General features: G+C 47.6%; 1 long non-coding RNA gene across 1 annotated transcript in view; it reads right to left on the reverse strand.

Moving 5' to 3' along the window:
* Positions 1 to 21,876, reverse strand: part of LOC147679779 (uncharacterized) — a 554,695-nt gene that overhangs the window by 387,953 nt on the left and 144,866 nt on the right. The window lies entirely within an intron of this gene.

The raw sequence follows: 21,876 nt of genomic DNA on the forward strand, positions 1-21,876 counted from the left end.
CTGTGATGGCCAGGAAGAAATTCCTGATAATATGTATTTTGATGATAAGTAGCATAATGATGTTCTTGATTGGTTATACCTTATCCACGTTTCAAATCACCTTTGTAAACAACACTCAGCCCACACCTTCTCCAACTGCTTCTTTACACTCCTTTCACCCTCTTCCTGAACACGAGTCTGCCAGAAGATTAGAGTTCATAAATAACTCCTTCATCCAGCTCCTACACCAGCACCAGTCTATAATGAACACATCGAATTGTTGGATCTGTGGACTCATGCCACACACAACAGATAAGGGCATCCCATACTTCATCCTGCCATTCAGTTATTATGGTTCTCTGTGGGCTTTCCAGACCATGTTCCTGTTTGCCCTAGAACCATACCCGCCCCGTTCCACGGAGAGCGATTCCAGCAACAAGGCACTAGTGGTAGGAATAAGAAATATGAGTAGGGATGTTGACACGTATCAAACGATTCCTAAAGATGAACTCACCCCCTACAGTCGTTGGAATATAACTAAATATGGGATCTCTCTGAATAAAGGCCAGAAAACGAAGAAATCCTCCCCAGTCTGGATAGTGCCCCACCGAGGCCACTTGTGTCTGCAAGGTATTGGCAGGGATCCCAAAGCACAGTTGGGGAAGAGCGTATGCACAGAAACATATGTGTTTGCTTCCCGAACTTCCCCTCCATTCTTAGCGGCTAAAGGCACCTATTTCGTCTGCCATGACAAAGCCTATACATGGTTGCCCCCTGACTTCTCGGGCACATGCTTCATCTCGTTTCTGCTGCCACCCACCTACACGGCCGGGGCAGATTACCATCAAACAAGGACAGTTAGGGGTGTCGTGAGTCAAGACGACACTGCAGGTCAAGAGTTTGGAGACTTCGCAAAGGGTTTTCTGCCATTTTGGGGGCCCATAGTGAACAGCAGGAACATTCGACAATTGACGAGGATAGTTGAGTCCGCTGTGACTGAAACGGCCGGTGCCCTTAGCAACCTGACAGCTGAGCTTCAGACGGATCGACTTATGACCCTTCAGAACAGGGTTGCCCTAGACGTCATACTTGCAGACCGTGGTGGTGTATGTAGAGTGATCCAATCTAGTTGCTGCATTTTCATCCCCGATAATACTCCGACAGTGTACCAGGCCATCTCCAAATTACACAAAATCTCTGATTCCCTTCACGTGGAGAAAGGGGATTGGTCTTTGCTAGGGTGGCTGTGGGAACTGATATCTGCCTGGGGATGGAAAACTCCGATCTTCATTGGAATGATCTTAGCCGTTCTGTTTATGTTCTGCCTGTTTGTACAGTGCGCTCCTGCAATATGTGGCCTCTGCGCTACCTCATGTGTAAGGAAGCCTGTATCAAGGGACGAGTTGAGCAACAGAATGATGCTACAGCAGCATCTCCATGAATTCATCAACACAGATTTGGACTCAGATTAGCATGAGTTATTGCCTAATATGAGGGCAAAAGGAGGTCTGTGGTACTGAAAATCCGGACCCTGCCGTTCCACCGGTATCGAGGTCCAACACTCGTATCACAAAATATCGTCGTACCATGACGAATTTGGTGTCTACGGAGCGGTAATGATTAGGACATTATCCCTATACATTTGAGTCATGATTGAGTGATGCTAACACCCTTAAATCATGGTTTCCGTTCCGAACCCTCAGACTCCATCTTGTAAACAGCATCCATCTTGTGACTTGCCCTCATATAGTCAATTGATTAAGACCGAATTTGATCCGAAAGGACACGTCCACCGTAGCTGACTTCCCCATGACCTGGCCGAGCTGACTCCACTGCCTCCAGACAAACCTGTTTGGGCAGCTCCTCGCCCAGTGGCCGAGTAAGATATCATCAAGGCACAACATGCCATAAACCATTCACTACATACAGACCATGTTTTCCATACACATACACCTGTCCATGATTCTTGTTTATGACCAGTTTTACGATGGGAGGGTGCCCGACCTTATTGGTGTTTCATCGATAACTGATGGGATTTCTGGGCCTGGCTGGGTAATCCATCACGAACTGGACATCTAAAATATGTGCTGACCAGCAGGACTTCGCTCTTTGTATTATTGTAGAAATATGTGTATAACCATATCATAAACTCAAGAATTCTTGCCCGCAGCTGTTATTTATGTATATAAGGAGAAGGCTGGTTCTGTAAAAACGAACAGTCTCCTGAGAACTTACGGCCCGTGCTGTCGTACTTCTAGGACACATGTTACTTGGTTGCAGCCAATAAAACTTGGTCTCTGACTTCACCTAGAAGACTCTGTGTTTCTGTGGTCTGGAACAGGGAGAACTCAGAGGTCCCCGGGTGTTACCCCTGGCACCACCGGGTTCCTAAAAACCCGGCACCTCAGGATCTCCTGAGCCCTGGGCAGCTGCAAGTATTGCAAAGTTTCCAGCGCTCCTTGGGTGGGTGGGTGGAACTAGTTAATTCAACTTCTGTAATCTGACTTCCTGGTCGAAAGCACTGCCCTTCCTCGGCCGCTCGTTGGCATTTATACGGCTCTGAATTTCTTCGCACGCATTTCGCTGCTTGTTAAGTGCAGACCTCAGAATTGCGGTAAAGGGCACCTGCTCGTGCGTGGCCTATAGCCGCTTGTATTCCGGAACTCGTAGTGTCAGAGCCGGCGCCGGGAGGGGCGACACGACCTGTGCAGTTGCACAGCCCCATCTCCCACTAACCCTTCTTGCACAATTGCATGGGGCCTCGTGCCAGGCCAGTCCTGAAGCCTGACCACACTTCTGCTGACAGAAATCACAAGACGTGAGCGCGCACTGGCAAAAACGAAACCTGTGGTGAGGCGGGACTTCCGTCTTTTGCCAGAAGCCCGCACCCACGGAGTGCCTGGCCAGAGAAGCAGTGGAGACGCGGGGCTCCCATGCCCGAGGGAGAGCCCCGCGGAGGCTGAAGAAGTCCGGATTGGTGGTGAGTGGGGCTTAGTTGTAGGGGGGAGGGGGCAGCGTGTGGGGTGGGTGTCTCGGTTCGCTTGTGTGTGTATGTGTGCGGCGGCGGGGGGGTGTTTCTGTATGTGTGCGTGAATGTATGTGCGCTTGTGTGTGTGTCTCTGTGTGTGCACTCGTGTGTGTGTGTGCGTGCTTGCGTAAGCAGGGGGAGGTGTGGCTGTGTGTTAGAGCTTCCCAGGAGACAGGAGATGTGCAACACAAAGAATTTGTCCAGAGGGTGGGCTCATATTTGGTAGAGTAACTTTTGTTTTGTGGCTGTTACCCCATTGCTGACTTGCCACAGTCTGCATTGAGCTCACAAATGCGGCAGTTGGACAGTCATTCCAGGATGAGTTTGCTCCAGGGTCCTGCTGCCACTACACTCAGGTAATTCGGGTACTTCTGAACTTATGCTCACCAGACATTGAGCCATTTCCCAGTAATGCTCCAATCACTGGCAACCCTCATTGTAGCTTTTCCAAAAGTAAAAAGAGGCTTAGACCGATTTAGTGAGAAACTGCGAAATCTCTTCCCTTACAGGGTGTTTCCTTAGCTGTAAATTTGTATCTGAACTAGAGCAATAGGTAATTATATATCCAGTTCAAGGTTGGCACACTGCCATTAAAAGCTTTTACTAGCAAATGGTCCACACCTCGTAATAATTTTTGTCCGTTGTGCCAGATAGGTAACGAATCACTGCCCCATTAGTTGTTCAAATTCAGTGGTTATAAAGCTCTGCAGCGCACCTTGTTGTCCCCAATATGCAAGCTCTTGGGTACAAGAAGGGCGCAAGAGGCTAAAAGAATCCTCAGAAGTGATACCACCGAAGCGATTGTTATAGCCATGGCAAAATTCCTGGGGTTGGTGTGGGCAATTAGAGCAAGGTCCCATAAAGAGATAATGGTCCATTAACATATAAGCCTGGCTGTAATGCATTTCTGTCTGATCAACAGCTCTTCTAACAAAGACAGTTTGTATAGAATTATACTTTTAAAGTTTTTAGCCAACTCATTTTTATATAAAATACATTTTTAACTTGTACATAGAGTCTTTAAGATACCCATATCTTTCCATCCTAGAGAGCATGCATTGATTGTGCAAATGCTTTCCATGAACTGCTTGTGGAAGTCTTGTGTATTGTCTTTATATGTAAGTTTTGTGCTCTTATGACCTAATACGTCAAATAAAGCTTTTTGGATTGGATCAGAGCGTTGAAGAACTTGCTTTTGGGCCACCATCTCTGAAGTCTGCTACGCTGATCACAGTGAACTATTGTGATATTATTCTAAAACTGGAGCATTTATTAAACAAACCTGTACCCATGTTAAATATTGGATTGGATCATCATAATTGCATGCTATAATATGTAGTGATCTGTGAGAGGCCTATTCATAAACCGCATTTTGTAATATGTTTAGTAGTAGTACAAACGTGCAACTAACGTACTACAAAATGCAATTCACTACCTATGTCAGAGGTCTCTACACCACCGCCTCTCCTATCTTTTCTGTGTGAAGATCTCCTTCCCTACTGCAGAGATCTTCGCACTCGTATTTATACGTTTTAGTAGTCAATTTGGGAGGGACAGAGGGAAGTTGCTGGAGGATTTAAGGGAGGATTAGGAGGGGTTTGGTGAGGGATTTAGGGGCGGACATGCACGCACCTACTAAAGAGTGAACTCATTGCTGTTCACAAACTGCCCTCCTATAGTTAATACAGACCAAAAGAGCCTAAAGCAGTTGTAAATATACTCCACCTGGAGTAAGCCCATCACCGAACATGGTGAATCACTGTCCCTTAGGAAAATAATGGAGGTAGGGACTTATAACTAAATTAAAGCCCATAGGAGTTAATGTTCAAAAAAATTAAAGGACAAACTATTTAAAGATCTAAATACACATAATTTAATGATAAAACATTACCTATAAATAAAACATATTTAGTATATGTTCAAATATTTTAATTACCTTTTTTACATTTAAAAACTTAGGGGCCTATTAGGATGGCGGGCGGACCAGAGTCTGCCCGCCATCCTTGCGGGAATGGGACCGCCTGTCTGCCATGCAGCAGTCCCGCACCCCTGATCATGATGCGACCGCCTGATCATGATGCGTTGGTTGCATCTGGTACTTTACCATTGCAGTGGGTGCTGCTGGCTGCAGCACCCGCCGCAATGGTAAAATGCCATGTTGTGCATTTCCATGCACAACTTGGCAGGCACTTAGCGATTCCTGCCACCTTGTGCATTGACATGTAGGGGGGTACCATAGGTACCCCCCAAGAGCACCATCCCCCAACCTGATTGCGGAGGTATCTGCCACCCAAATGATGGGTTTTAATGAGAAGGACAAAACGTCCCCACCTGGCACTCACAAGATTCCGTTTTTAAAATTTGATATCTATGTGACTTTAACTTGTCTTCAAATGTATAGATTCATGTGTAAACAGATGATTAATCCAATCTTCTTTTTATTGATGTAAACTTCATTAATGATATAATGTTGGTGATCATACTACATAAACCTCATGGTCTTCAGTTATCCATAATTAGCATGCAGACTGCTAAATATAATCATAAAGTCAATACTAGTAGTCATTTTAGTCATATATGACGTTTTGCTGTCTTCACCCCCTATATACTCAACACCTTTGCCTGACTTCACACTCTTATATGGTGAATAATCAAAAGCAGTAAAAAAAAATGTAAACTCTGTTTATTGATATAAATCATAGTCATACAGTATATGATTGGGCGACATAGTACATATTCGGAGCCATAGCATCCTACAAAAACATAAATCACGAGTGCACCTGTAGTGTAGTTCCTATTTTCCCAATAGGCCCTGCGCATTGGAATAACAAACAGTAGTATGGACGTAGAAGTGCGGATCTTCCAGGTCTCCACTGACTATGCTAAACTTAATTGGGTTTGTTACCAACTAGCTCAGAGGTCACTGGAAACTTTCCTGACTGAATAGGAAGTGATCAGCTTCCCTGGTACAGACAAGAAGGGATTCAGTTTTCCAACAACCGCATAAACATGACAACTTTACTCCTTAGAATAAGAGTCAATCTCTAGAGTCGTGTGAAACAATAGACAGTTATTTTACTCAGTCAGTTTTGTGCAGATTACTTTCACCAAAGTGCAGAGAAATAGAGAGACAGGCGTTTTCAATAAAAGGTATTATTTATTGAACAGTCTTTCTTCTCATGCAAGAGAAATGAATTGCCACAATTGCAAGACTAGTTATTATAAAAAGTGCGTACAGTAAAATGAGGATTGCGAAATAATACTGTAAAAGCATTGATATGGTTTCTTAGCCATACAATGGTTAAATTAATAAAATATATACATTCATATATACATTTAGCTAACGTACTCAACTGGTGCTTCTAACTACGCCTACCCCAGTGTACCTGACCTAAGCCTAATACTTGGGAGGGAGTAAGTAGCAGTTTTAGTTAAGTTGGTTTTGCCAAGGTTTGCTTCAAGAATTCTCTCTAAGGGTTTAGTCAACACCATACCTCTGGAATAGAATGTTGGAGGTCTTGTATCTCCTTTTAAGACTCGATATCCCAGTCACTCGCAAGAGTAGGCTGGAAACGCCGGAGCTGGATTTTCTCGGCAGGAGAAAAGACAGCGTCTCTCTCAGCGCGTCGAGGAGGAGGAGGGGCAGCGTCCGTGGGCAGCTTGTATCTGCTGGGCTCTGCAGGGGACAGCTGTTCTGCTCCTATGTTCACCACACCATCGCTATCATCGATGTCGTTGAGGCAGCAGCGTTTGCTTAAGGCAACGTTGGTAATATTTATACCTGAAAGGTGCCTTGTTTGACGTAAGTTTTTGGACATAAGACGTCATAAAGATGTCACTAGGAAGTGATCGTCTCTCAGTGCTCATTAGAGTTCTATTACTAATCAAAACATAGCAAGCGGGGCTTTCCCAGGTTGCTGAGTTTTATCTTGTTGAAGAACTCGGAGTGTAATCTAGGAATCTTAGATAGTGGCTTCTGCTGTGTCATTTGCTCTAATGAGCTGCAGAGGAAGCTGCAGAGGAATAGATTCTGAAATATGGCTCTGATTGTGTTAGGCCAGAGACGAGTTTCTGAAATATCACTCTTGATCGTTTATGCCATTATAGGGGAATAAATGGATTATAGCTGTATAGGGGCATAAGGTCACAGTATTGATCAGGGTCCTAGATTAGAACGCGACACACCTTAGACATCTTCCACAAGTCTCTCCTGTCTACGCATCTCCATTTCAACAGTAGGCGACACACAAAGATCTCCCCTGTATTTATTCCACTTTGACCACTTCATGTCCCATTCCTTGGGGCATCCCGAGCCTTGTATACCTCTGTCTCTGCCAGCATACATCTGTCCATTTCTGTAACCCACAGGGCGGTTCGAGGTGGGATTATACTCCCCCCATCCCTTGGCCAATTCTCTCTTTGCTAGCTTACATCCCAGCGTAGTGAATTGTTGCTCAACTTCAGTCAGGTTGGAGGCCTCCCAGATATTTAATATTCCCAACTGTGGGGTAGGTACAATAGGTTTCCCCAGGGCTGTGCACATACGAGTCGTGACTTCCTCCCACAAGGGACGTACCATGGGGCAGGACCACAGTGTGTGATAGAATGTGGCTTTCGGGTCACAACCTCTTAGACAGCGATCATCGGGTCTAGACCCTATCCTAGCTAGAGCTGAATCAGTTTAAATCTCTGGGCGATTGCCGCTACGCTTGGGGACATTAGCGCCGCCTGTCAGTCTTCGTCCTCTATGGGTCCTATGTCGCTTTGCCACCTCTCCCTAAGCTTCGGGAAATCTTCTGGCAGGTTATTACTCAGCTTCTTGTATGTCAAAGATATAGCCTTTGAGTCGAGTGGCGCATCAAGCAAGCGGTCCTCTAGGGGCGACGACTCCGGTATGACTTTTGGAGAAGGGACCGCTGTCTGCAACGCATGTCTAATTTGCATGTATCTGTACATTTCTCCCTGTGTCAGCTGATACTGGTTCTGGAGCTCACTAAATGTCAGTATTGCCCCCTTTTTAACCAAATCCCTCTCTGTAGACACCCCAATCAGATCCCATTTATCAAATCCGGGCTGGTAGCCCAGCATTCCCAGTTTTGGAGTAAACCACAGTGGTGTGGGTAGCGAGAGAGTGCCTGTCCATCCCAATCGAGAGGTAACTATTCAAAAGCAGTAAAATTACTCAAAAGTGTAAGAGTAAAATTATTGCAGGAAAATCTACATTTATAGATTTGCCTTTGTGCATATGTGAGAGCGTTGGATTGCTTGTCCCACTATTCTGATGGTCCTGCACAGATTGGCTGTAACAGCGTTCAGTTTGCAATACCATAGCAGGTCAGTTCCTGGGAAAACAGCAGTAAAAGGCCTCCACCACCATGTTTGCGGCCCAATAATCCATTCTTGCCCATTGGCACCCCAAATTGAATTTGACACTGGTCCACTCACCCCTCTGGTAGCTCTTCCAGCACTATGTTCACTCTCCCCTCAGACTGCCCACTCAATGCCTCCAGCTGTATGAGCTCTTCAACCACGGCACCCACTCTCCACCACCTCTCCCCACAGCCTGCTGGCTCTCGTCTCGTCTGAAGCTGCTAAACCTCCATGAGATGCTTTAGTGCATAGAAGGATGTGTGTTGGCTTGATGACTTTTTTTTACCGCACATTGGTTCAGTTACAGAGAAGCCATTTTTAAATTTGGTTAGCCCCTCTCAAGCTATTAAGGATATTTTATGGTATGTTGATATAAAGAAGAGTACTTCTGAGTTTGCACCATTCTTTCACAGTAAACGGATGTTCAGTGCGATTTCTGTATTGAGATTGCCAGGTTGATTATAAAAACACCTTTTGCTGGTGAACCAGCCTCTGCAGTGAAATATGTTATATTTTTGAGTGGTTTCTATATGCAGTATCCATAAACCTGGAGATTTGATGTGCCCTGTGAGGATTTCAGAAGGAAACATTTTAAAATGAACTAATGGAGTTACTTGAGAAGGAGATTTTATGTGTCTACAAATGGCAGAATTTTACTTGTAAAAGATTGTATGTATATGTAATATGTTATGAATTTGTCCTGAAGAAGGTGGTTCGCACATTATCCACTGAATCGTGTTGACGAGTGTGAGAGACATACCTCTAGCCATGCTGGAATAGAGACTGTATTCAAATATATAAAGATTCATCATTTAATGAAATGCATCAGAGGCTGCCATTAAAAATAAAGTTTTATGCATTCGTAAATGTGATTGTTTTTGATTTGTGTTACATGGTTTTAATTGTAAATGCATAAATTCTGATGTGGGGGCATGGCCTGGACAGTCATCACGGTGGCTGCTCTCTAGGCTAGCTCTGCATCACGCATATCCGTCATAAATCTGGACTTCTAGCTGCCAACGACCTTCCCCGACTGACTCCTTGGCCTTGTGAGGTGGTGCAGCAGCATCATATGCCCACGAGAGTCCCTGAAAAACGACCAGAGCGCCTGTCAAGGACCCGGGTCCCACCGCATTGCCTGGAGACAGAAGTTCACAGCCTACCACAAGCCGCATGGCCGCTGACCCTTTCAGAGTTGCTGGGGAGTATGAACGCCGGGACCGGGCCTCCTCTTTATACCTGCTGTGCACAGCGCCTTTGGCGGCAGAGGACCAATAGTGGAGTCATTGCCTGAGGACGAGCGGAGGTAGGGTGCCATCCTAGAACCTAGTGTTTCCTTCCACTTGTCCCTCCCTCCTACTTCGAGATGGTCCTCGCAGTGCTGTGTGGATCTTGCACCATGGGTTACAGAACTGCTCTTCTCCGCGGTCCCTGCTTTGCCGTGGCCCCCTGCTGTTGCGGCCTGACCTGCGTCTGTAGCGGACCCTGCACCCGGGTGCTCCACAGTCCATTGCAGCTTTTGATTCAGGGTCACAGGTGTTGGGTGCGCAGCATGTGCTGTTCCTAATACACCCACCTGAACATTTATAACGTACCACAGCACCCTCCTGGCACCGCTCACAAGGCGCGCCTCCTCCTCCTAGCTGCAGCCTGCTGTGGTTGCTGGACTCCTGCTGATGGCCCATCAGGCAGCTTTGTTTGTGCTCGGCCCTGCACTGAGTTGCGGAGTCTTTGTCACGCGCTCCGGTCCCCTCTGCCTCCGGAACCACTGGAGAGGTACGCTCCTTATTGAGTCTGCCCCATGGCTGGCCAGGCCTCTTCTTGTGTTGGGTCTTTGGCACCCGTATTCTCCACAGGGGCCTGTAGCTGGCTCATCATTGCTGTGGGGTCCTCCTCTGGGATTCGCTCTACTGTCTTCAGTCAGGCCGGGTGGGGGAACTGGGGGCGATGTAGAATATGGCCTTTCACAGAAATCTGCTCATGACATTTGCTGCCCTGGTCCCGAAGCACTCAAATTTGTTACTTGATTGCCCACCTGGTGCAACTATTCTTCTCTGTGGCCCATCCATGTGTGAGATACTGGGTCCTAGTCTTGGGGAATGGAGGTGACTTGAACGTCCTCTATTGACCTACCTCCGCGCCCACCAAATTGTCCTATCTGCAGTGTTGGGTCCAATTGCCTTTCCTTGGGTCACTGCATCCTTTTGTGGTGGGTTGCACTGCTGAGGCATTCGTTACCTCCCACGCTCCAGTGCTCTATTCTGAGATGGAATTTCTGGTGGTTCTAGGGAGTGCCATGTACTAACGCCTGGCTACTGAGCGGCTCCTACACTATCTCCTTCATCCACTGCAGAGAGCAACCATTCCATCCACGGCAGGCTGCTCGTGCTGCTGTGATATTGTGGCAAGCGGGCGACTCCTCTTCATCGAGGGGCCTGGAAGTTCAAGGATATTACTGTGATGGGCAAGGACAGACCCACCAGCTCTGCTACATTACAGACCAGCATAGACCAGTACACTACTGGACCCACCAGCAAGCCGGCGGGCCCTTGTGAGGTAGATAAACCCATCCTTCTGTCCAGCAAACTCACTGCCATCCTTCATGCTATTTAGACATCAGAGGCTGCAGTGGAGATGAAAACTGGAGAGGTGAGGATGCATGTAGCACGGTTGCCTCAGTATCTCCGGAACACTGCTGCACATATTACAGAAGCTGAATACCAGCTCTCCACAGCTGAAGATGACGTCTCCACTCTCAAAGCCCAGTCTCTACTCTGTTCACCCATTCCACAGAGCTTAATAGACACGCCCAGGATGCCAAAAATTTCTTCAGGCGAAACAACGTGCAAAAAATTGGCATCCCTGAAGGTACGGAGGGCATTGAACCGCAACTGGGGGCGGACTTTTTGGAGCACTGGATTAAATCTTGGATGCCCTTTGAGCGGTTGTCCTCCTGGCTGGATGTAGAAAGGGTAAATTGAGCAAGGACTGCCATAGCTCCTCATGATGCCTCCCATCGACCAATAATCGCTTGCATCCTTTACTACAGGGATAGGGATGCTATCCTGAGGGAGCATCAGGCACAACCGTTTTCCCCCGAATACATTTGCGAGGTGAAGCAGCGGAGCCACTCTTACACGGAGAGCAAACAAAAGTTCAGGGTCAATGGGCTTCAGTATCGCTTGCTGTTTCCAGGTAGACTCCATGTCATCAATGCTAATAAATCATAATTGTTTGACACCCCAGAGTCTGCCTAGCGAGGTCTTACTGAGGACTCCTTACTTTGCAGCCCTACTACCCCTTTATCACACCGACCAACCTCTACTGACCTGCAGGGTCTGCTGCTGTTTCCTAAACCATGCATGCAGCGCAATCGCTCTCAGAGGAGAAGGAGAACCGCCCAATCCAAGTCACCTTCACGATTTCCATAACGTGACCACCGTCTGCCTGCTTCAAATACCAACTCTGAGGAGGTGGAGAGGGGATAGGATTTAGACAAACTCCCAAGCTCAACATCATCTACAAAGGCTGCTCCTCATATAGACTCTGATCTTTCTCGCAGCCCTACAATTTGACTGGAACTGGGTTTCTGACAGGTGCACGGTTTCTAATCCTACGAACTATCCTATCTGTTATCTAGCTGTACTCTTCTACCACCTGCCCAGCTGTTTGTTTGCCTACTTTGCAGGTGCTTCCACCAAAATGAATGGCAGCTTACACCTTACCCTTTACTAAGATGGGGTTCTTCCCTTGTATGTTGCTACACTGCTGTATATACTCTTTTTATTAACAACTATTTTTCAGGGCGACAGATGCTTCTGGGGTTAGAAGTGTGGAGCTGGGTGGGAGTTGGGGCTGGGGGTGGGGATTTACTTACATGTTGATTATGTATGTTTCAGTTGTTCGGTATGCTTTGCATGTATGCTCAGTTTCGTTTTCCTTCTTAGGTTTTGACACACACCTTTGCGATAGTTATGACAGTGATTTTCCTGTCACAACTTCTATGGTGCCATATTGGCACATTCCCTATTCAGCTGCTGGTCCTTGACAGGCCCCTTCCTTAAATAACCCACTGCGCATGCTCATTCCCGTCCCTCATAGCGATGACTTTAGTTGTACTGTCTTGGAATGTTAATGGTCTCCTGGACCACGTGAAATGAGCTGCAGTTCTTACCTTCGCCCACCGACACCTCCCCGTGGTACTCCTACTTCAAGATACTCATCTTATAGGGAACTGTTGCCCCTTCCTAGCACATAAAGGGTATGATAGAGTCTTTCACACAGGGTATATCTGTGGGTCAAGAGGAGTTGCAATCCTGCTGTGGGTTCCTTCCCCTTTACTGTCTCGCATGAAATGCACGACACACAGGATCGTGTGATTGCCCGGACAGGAACATTCGAGGGCCAGGTGATCACTTTAGTTTGCATTTATGTGCCTCAGGCATTTCTCAATGTCTGCCTCCAGGACCTATAGGTGGCGACTTTAATGCGGTGCCTGACCCAGAGCTCGACACCACTGGGTCTCCCGCCCGCTCTAGAGGTACCGGGACGTGCCATCTTACAGACTGGATCGCCACTCTTGGCCTCTATGACACAAGGAGGACATGGCACCCGAGACTTCCGCAATTCACCCATATCTCAGCAGCCCTTCATACTCCCTCCCGAATAGACTTGGTTTTTTTTCCCGCTTCCAACTGGCGAGCGCTTTCACAAATTCAAATATTACCCAATGGGATTTCGAACCATTACCTTCCACTCCTTCATCTTGGGACTCCCAAATCCTATAAACGCCCTATGTGACGTCTTAATGCCTGGTATCTCCAGGACATGACCTTTGCTCAAGCACCAGGTCAGGAACTCCAACCTTACTTCTGCAGTAATGAATGGTCGATCAGGAAGGTTGGCACCTTGAGGACTGCTAGCAAGGCTACTATGCCGGGCATTGCTAGGGGGCGTGTTAGTGCTCAGCCGCGTGCTCGCTTCTTCCATGTTCACAAAAAGAAGCATGTGTCCTCCGCTTGGAAAGACGGCTCGTGTCTGACCCCACGGGAATATCTCCTGACAAGTGGGTCCCCTTCACAAAGAAATCCGCCATCACTACCTTGAAGCCACCATACATTTACGGTGGGCCACAAAAGTCAAGTTATATAGTTGGGGGGACAAAAACAGAAAGCTGTTATATTGGTTAGCCTCCCGTCAGCAGATGAAAAGAATTATACCTGAAATTATCGATGCAAGTGGTCACCCATGTCATACTCTCCGATATTGCACAATCATTTATCTGCTACAATGAAAATTTGTACACGGCCCCCGCGGGAGGAGACACAAGTAATTTCCTTGAGGCAGTCCCTCTCCTGTGCCTGTCCCATGCTGAAACTCCTATGCTTGATGAACCCTTTACAACTGAGGAAATTGGAGAAGCGTGTCCGGTTTGGCGCCAGTGAAAACTCCCGGAACAGATGGTTTCCTGACAGATTATTATACTACATTCCGTGAGAGACTAACTCTCCACCTCTTGTCCCTTTACAAGGAACTGTTTCCACACAGGCACTTTCCCTCCGGAACTGGACTCAGTCACTATAGTAGTGATCCCTAAGAGACAACCTCCCTCCACATCATGTTCGGACTATCGTCCCATATCCCTCAACTGAGAGGTTAAAGTATTTGCCACTATGATGGTTACCAGGTTCAAGCATGTCCTTGCTACACTGATCCGTTTGAGATCAATGCAGCTTTATGCTGATCCACAACACGAGGCACTGCCTTCGCCCACTTCATGTGGGCCTGACTCAACCTCATTGATTGCCACACAATCTTATTTTACTCTTTATTTATTTAGATAAGGCCTTCGACACAGTGGACTGAGGTTACCTTCAACTAGTGCTGACACAGGCCGACATTGGACCTTGATTTTGTGGCATGGTTTGCACCCTTTACTCCAACCCCACTGCACTGTCCAGATCAACGGGGTCCACTCCCCCAACTTTCCCCATAGGGAGTGGGACTCGACGAGGCTGTCCCCTATCCCCACTCCTCTTTGCGCTCACATTTGAGCCTTTTGCTGAACTCATCTGTGTACTCCATGAAGATGGAGTGCAGGAGTCCTTTTACATCTTGCAGACAACGCTTAAGATGAACCCCTCTAAATCCATACTGGTCCCTCCAGCCTTATCTAGAGACTGCTCTGACTGGCAGACAAAAATACCTATTCTTCCGCTCATTTTGAAATACTTAGGTATCTGGTTGTCTCTACATCTGGAACTAGCCTGAACACTTAACCTCCAACCCTTAGTCTGAAAGGCCAAAGCTGCTCATATTAGGTGGCAAACCCTACCCGTACATGTTATGGGATGTACAGCTCTATACAAAAGGATTCTCCCATGGATCCTGTACACTTTTGAGAATTTTCCACTTCCACTTCCCCCTGCCGTGGATGTGGTTCTGAGCCTTGGACGGGACAGTCATGACGTTTCTGTGGAATGTGTCTCGACCCCATCTCGCCCTTACTGTAGGAAGGTGGATACCGGACTATGGCTACCCCAGATTTTTTGCCTAGTGTTTAGCTGGTTTTTGACTTAGTTGGCCTGGGATCCTGCTAATCAGGGCCCAAGGCTATCTGCTCTCTTTGTAAAATGGACTCCATGTACTTTAGGTACATCTCCAATTGGATAATGGGTCTCCCTATGAGCTCCTGTACAGTGTACTATTGGTACCCAGGGCATAGGTGCATCCAAGGCCTACCAGGGGCTGCAGCATGTACTATGCCACCCCTGGCTGGTCACCCAAATTGACAACTGGCTGATCACTCAGCTGGGGCAAGGTGGTGTAATCACCCTTTGCTTTAGATATAGTATACCTATATCTAACCTTATATCTAGAAACATATACACCTTTAAGTCACTCCTATGGCAGGCCTTAACAATCCTGGAGGCAGAGTGCTTGGTTTTATGTGAGATGGTGCTCTACAATGAGCTGAGTCTGTCTGCAGCTTTCGGACCCATGCCCTTATAGCTGTTCTATGATATTGCCATACTATATACTCTTAAGTGCATTATGAACCTCGCGGTTAAATGCTAACTCTGGTTTGGCTTTATCAAAACATGTCGAGTAAGGTGTCATACATTTTGGAATACTGCCCCCTCGCCAGTTCTGGCGACGGGGGTAGAATTCCACCCTTCTAGAGGGAGAAGACATGTTGTTCCTACTAATCCCGGTTAAAGTTAACCAGAGCCTCAGCATCACAAAATGGATGCTGCTTCCACAGACACAAGACTGACCGCCTGCTGCTGGGAGTTCTTCCAGCGAGGGAGGCTTGGACAATAGGTTTCCTGCCTTGGGAGGTGCTAGCACCACTCCAGGCAGGCTTTGGTGTATTGGGGCAGGGAAGGCTTAACGAAATGAGACACTGCCTGGGGCACACAAGGTGTCCCATGCATAGTCCAGTTCAAACCGGTGCTGGGGCGCCCCAGCTCTGGCACGAAACTGGACAAAGGGAAAGAGGTGTAACCACCCCTTCCCTGGTCCCACTCATAGGAGAGACCTAGCAGGAAATCCAGCCCCTAGATTTGGTATATAGGTAGGAGCTGAGTCCCAAGACTTTAGATTTATCCTGACTGAAACGAAACTCTGGACCTTCGACGATCTACTTTGCAAGAAGACGACTGAAGAATCTTCCTTGTGGTCAAGGAGTGACCACCCTGCACAAGCAGGCACCATCCAGCGATCAACGGCTTGCTTTGTCGACGCTCCCGCCGGAGCCCGAGCACAGAGCCTGAAAAGAACCGGACTTCCAGACTTCCAACAGCCCGATCCACAGTCCCAGCAGAGCTGAGACCCGTGGAGGCGACAAGAGACGTGGGACCGTCCATCTTGAAAAGCCTGCGACTTGCTAATTGTGCAGCACCGAGGCATCCTCGAAGCTGTGCATTGGGGATTGAGAAGCCCCAGCCCCGAGCATCATCTGCACCGAAGATCAGCCCTGCACACTCCACGAGTTCTGCGTGGGGCCCTCCTGCCCTCCTTGCCCGTTGGCTAGTGGCCATCTTGGCGACGAACCTTTGAATTTACACCACTGGTCTGGTTGCTCCAGACTGGCCCTTGCTTCCCTCAAAAGAAGCAGCCCCTCAGACCTTGCAAATAGTGAGGAAACACTGGCACATTTTGAGCACCAACTCCAAAATAGTGAGGAAACACTGGCACATTTTGAGCACCAACTCCATGCGAATGCCACCTCCTAGGTTTGCCTTCAAGCGATCTTCTAGTCTGAAGGACCGACTGGTCCACACACGACCACGAGCCAAGCTGCCCCACTCTAACCTCCCACCTGGCCACCATCCATGTGGAGAATGTACCATCTGTCCATTGACCATGAAAACCAATTCCATCATCAGGACCAATGGAAGTACCTGCCACCTAAACAGTTTTAGTAACTGCAACACGTGCAACGTGATATACAGACTATCCTGTCCATGTGGATTGCACTACATAGGGTTAACCACCAGAAAAATCAAGGTGAGAATTCAGGAACACCTCAGTACATTGAAAACAGCAAAACTCTCGACCAAATTGGTGCAACATTTCAACAGCCTAAAACACAAACCCAGGGATCTCCGCTGGGTCGTGATAGAGAGAGTCCAAGGAGATCCACATAATATGAGCAACAGACTACTCAAGAAAGAGGCACGATGGATCTACGAATAGTTAACAGCTGACCAAGGCCTCAACGACATTATTGAGTGGAACAAGGTCTCAATGATCTAGAGTGCAACCCGTATGAGACACTACAGGGATCGTGCAGCTACTTGCTGAGAAAAGCTGTATACCACGATTTATCAACATAGTATTGTGTATTATCTGCAGGGGACTCATGTCAGGGCACTATGTTATCTGCTTTTCAAAATTAATCCAATAGTTTTTGCAAACAGTAACATTTTGGACGGTTGTAATAGGAACATACCATTTTTCCTAAACACCTATTTAAGGGTCCGAATTACCAATGCCTACTAGCCCCCGATGTTTACCCCTGCTCCTCACTCCATTAGGATCACTTGCCCAACTGTAATTGACACTGGCGATAATGATACACCTTCGAGGTATTTTCCCGTTCCAAGATGGCGCCCGTAACTTAGGGAACGTGACGCGTCACGTCCGGTTGACACGTTCGTCCACGTGACCAGGAAACGGGCTTTGTAAACAGCCTGCCGGCACCGCTACGACACACGAGGGGTGAGCCCAGACCACACCTGGACGCGTAAGCGGTAAGGAGTTTTAAAGCCAGATTGTTAACAACTACAGGGGAACCTTTCTGGAAATCGCGAGCGGGGAAGGTGATTAAAGGAAGGAGGGGAACCTGCAACAATATACTTGCCTTTAAACTGACAGGCATATGTGAAGTGCGATGTATTCCAAAACGCTCATCCCGCTTCTCGTTTTTGCCACAGATACCGACCTATTGGCGGTTCACAGCGTCCCACTACTGAGTCAGGGGACGGTACACGTCAAGCAGTCTTCCACGGGGGCCGGGTAGGCTTGCCACAGAAGGCCACCTGGTAATACAATCTATAACTCAAGATACGGTCATTTGCCAGTTTGCACCGGGCTCGGTGCCACTCGCTGAGATATTTTAATGTACAAATGTAATGTGTGTGTTTTATGTTTTACCAACCGCTACAGGTACAATAAGGGAAGACTCAGAAAGGTGCATGCTATACGCTGACCCACAAAAACCCTGAAGAAATCACTGAAACGTAAGATAAAGTGATGAAACATGTCGGTTGACTTTTAATAGAGTGAGCTAACAGCACAGAATAAAGTCAGGAGTTGTCAGTTAGCCTTACTCTTTTTAATGTGGTATATTTGTTTTTCACTATTCTGGGCACGGATATATCACAGCGGGTTCCAGCACATACAACACTTGATGGCTGTCTGATCTATATGCACTTTCTTTATTTTTGTTTTTCTCCCATTTCTTTTGGGGTTGGCAGTAGCCGATGATGAGAAGTGAGGAATCAGGCGAGTACCAGTCTGATATAATCCTCCCCTTGGTGTTGCTTCCGTGAGGCACTGTCAACCTTCCCTCCCCCTTTTTTTCACGTTTGGAAGACAGGGGACATATGTAGCAGGGCAGTGGAGCTAGTAGACACACACATAGAGGCAACATTGCCAGACTCAAATTTGCAACGGTGTGCATAACTGTGTTGACAGAAGGTATACAATTCCTCTGCCACAAGACAAAATTCTTTGTAGCCATAGAGCCCACCAGGGGCTGGCCATTGTTGTATAAGAGTAATTTGAGTGGGGGGCGGCCTGCTTCTTATCCCCCTAAGGCTCCTGTTAGTTGAGAGTGTTGAGTACGGCAGCCTAGCCGTGAGAGCCTTGAACACAAATCATTATTCACAGAAGGAACACATTGTCTAGAGGTTGAAGTTCCTGTGACTTTGTTTTTACACTGACTGTCTCAGCGAACACTGGCAAACGGGTACTTTGAGTATCATGGCAAATTTTTGCCTGGCCTTCACGGAAGACCTCATAGCTACCATTCTAGCAGGACCATCCCTATTACCAGACACTCCATTGGGAAGTACCAACACCGCTAGGGATGAGTGGGAAAAACTGTCAACACTTAGGAAACGACAAATTAGAATAGCCCTTCACGTAGCATTAATGACTGAATATCTTCGAGCAGGGGCGGCACCAGCCAGCCTATTGGTAAGGTTGGAACCAAAGATTTTCCTGGAGGATAAGCAGTTCCGGGTGGACTGGAGCTATATAGCCAACAAGTGCACCCGGGACTGGCTTATTTTAATCATCAATACTGCTAAACACCTAAGTGAGGAGTTGCTCATCGTAATACTGGACATGGAAACCACCATAAAAAATGACACCACCATACTTGATGCAAAAGAACAACTAGCCAAGATCCAGACTGACTTGGGAGAATACCAAGCATACATGGTGAACCAGAAAATAAAAGGTCTGAGACGCAACCTGGATAAGTTTAGCCATGAATGGGCTTTCCCATATACTGAGGACGAATATTATCAGCAGACCAAAGCCCAAAATCCGGCACCTCAGCGTGGAAGGGGAGGTAGACAACAGGCCAGGAGAACTCCCAACAACTGGGCGTTTGGCAATACAAGCAGCGAAGAGGATGATTTGGACATGCATCCCCCACAAGGCAATGCCCGAGTGAGATTCCAACCCCAGGGCACTTCTGACCAGGACCTAGGAGCCCTATTCAGGGCTTTTTTAGGGCAGCATCAATCCAACCAGAGGGGGGCCAACACGAGAGGCAGAGGCAGAGGACGAGCCAGACATATTACCAACACAAACCAACAAGCCAACTCTCCAAGGATCACCCGCAGCAGGGGGTCGAACGCCAATATAACCCAGTTGGAGAATATAGTGGTGAATCTATCAGATTACCCACTCACACCAAATGAAAATGCTGTGCTGAACAAAGGCCTTGGCTTCGTTCCGACCCCCAAACATGACAGTTTTCAACTAAGGTGAACTCAGTGGAGTAATGAGAAAAATTAAACTACGCAAGTTCTTTGAGGGCAAAGAGAACACTTCCACCAATACGGATTTTTCTACAGACCTAAGGCGACCTTCAAACTTTACACCCCTGAATCAGCAAGTGGGCCCTGAGGTGATAGTTTTTGAGCAAAAAGTCCTACAGGACATCGCGGACTTGGAAAAACAACAACACTTCAACAAACCCAGTAATATGTCAAAAACTGACTGGATGGCAGTCAAATCTTTGCAAGATAACGATCTTATCACCATCAAACCGGCCGATAAGGGCGGGGCGGTGGTGGTAATGAACACCTCTGATTACGAGGCAGAAGTCAACAGACTTCTAGGGGTCAGAGAACATTACCAACCTCTGGCTAGAGACCACACACCTGAATTGCAAACCACTATACAGACCATGGTGGCTACTGCCCGAGAAAAGAAGTGGATCACGGCAAAAGAGGCGGATTTCTTGATCAATCCATCCCTCAGAATACCAGCGTTCTATATTGTGCCCAAAATCCACAAGCCACAACGCCCACCCCCGGGAAGGCCAATAGTTTCTGGTATAAACTCCATACTTGAGCCACTTTCCCAGTTTGCGGATTTTTTCCTGCGTGAATGTGTGATCACACAACCTTCATACGTACAAGATACGACAGACATTCTGAGACACCTCCAAATGGTCCCATACAACCCTGAAGAGAATCTACTGGTGACGATTGACATCGAGTCACTCTACACTAGCATACCCCAGGAGGCGACACTGGTGGCAGCAGCCCGCTCCCTGGGGGAGCTAGAATGGTTCTATGACACAGCACAGACCCTAGTATTGCAGTGCATTGAATTGTATTGTATTGTATTGTATTGTGGCATACTTGTATAGCGCAACCTGTCACCACCAAGGGCATCCTGGCGCTTTGACCCGTACTCAATGAAAACAGTAACTCAGCCTATCCTGGGAAAAAGATGAGTTTTTAGAGCCTTTCTGAAAGATAAGAGATCTCCAAGGCTTCTCAAGGATATAGGCAGAGAGTTCCAGAGTTTGGATGCCGCTACTCTGAAGGAGCGGCCCCCCATCCTCACTCTCTGGAATCGCGGGACTACCAGTAGCCTGGATGACGAGGAGCGTAAAGCTCTAGCTGGACAATACCAGGCAAACATTCGCCGCAAAGGAATGGGGCCCAGGTCATGAACAGCCATAAACACAATACACGCTGCTTTGTAGCGCACCCGTAGATGAACTGGCAGCCAATGAAGTTCTCGCAGTGCTGCCGTAGAAGAGCTGTGGTAGGGGCGAGAAAGGGCGAGTTTAGCAGCAATATTTTGCACCCTTTGCAACTTGCCCAGGAGTGTTACCGGGGCCTCCAGAAGTAGTGCGTTACAATAGTCAAGTCGACTTAGGATGGTACAACGCACTACTTCTGGTCTGGCTTGCGCAGGGAGGAGAGGAAGGATCTTGCGCAGCATGCGAATCAGCATCATACATGTTGAAGAGATCTTATTCACATGTAGATCCAGCTGCAGGTTAGGCCCAAAAGGGACGCCCAAATTGCGCGCTGAATGTGCCGCAGACACTGTCTCTGAGAAGGACGGAGGCCAGAAGTCCACTGGAAGATCGCGAGGAACTCGATCCGCGGAACAGTGTAAGACCTCCGTCTTTGTTCCGTTGAACTGTAGCGAGTTCAACCGGAGCCATTCCGCTGTCGCCTGCATGCACCGGTGAAAGGTCTCCAATGAGACTGCATCCTGTCCCTCCAGAGAAAAGACCAGCTGGGTATCATCCGCATAATTAAATGCGGAGATACCGAAGGTTTTGATGAGCTGGACTAGGGGGCGGAGGTAGACATTAAAGAGTATGGGGCTGATGGCCGAGCCCTGAGGTACTCCTTGTCCCACTCTCCGCTCCTCTGAACTGAAGGGGGGTAACGAAACCCGTTGCTGACGGCAGTCCAAATAGGAGATTAACCAGTCCCTGGCCTTGT

The sequence above is a fragment of the Lissotriton vulgaris genome, chromosome 11, assembly GCF_964263255.1.
Source record: "Lissotriton vulgaris chromosome 11, aLisVul1.2, whole genome shotgun sequence".
NCBI classification, from domain to species: Eukaryota; Metazoa; Chordata; class Amphibia; order Caudata; family Salamandridae; genus Lissotriton; species Lissotriton vulgaris.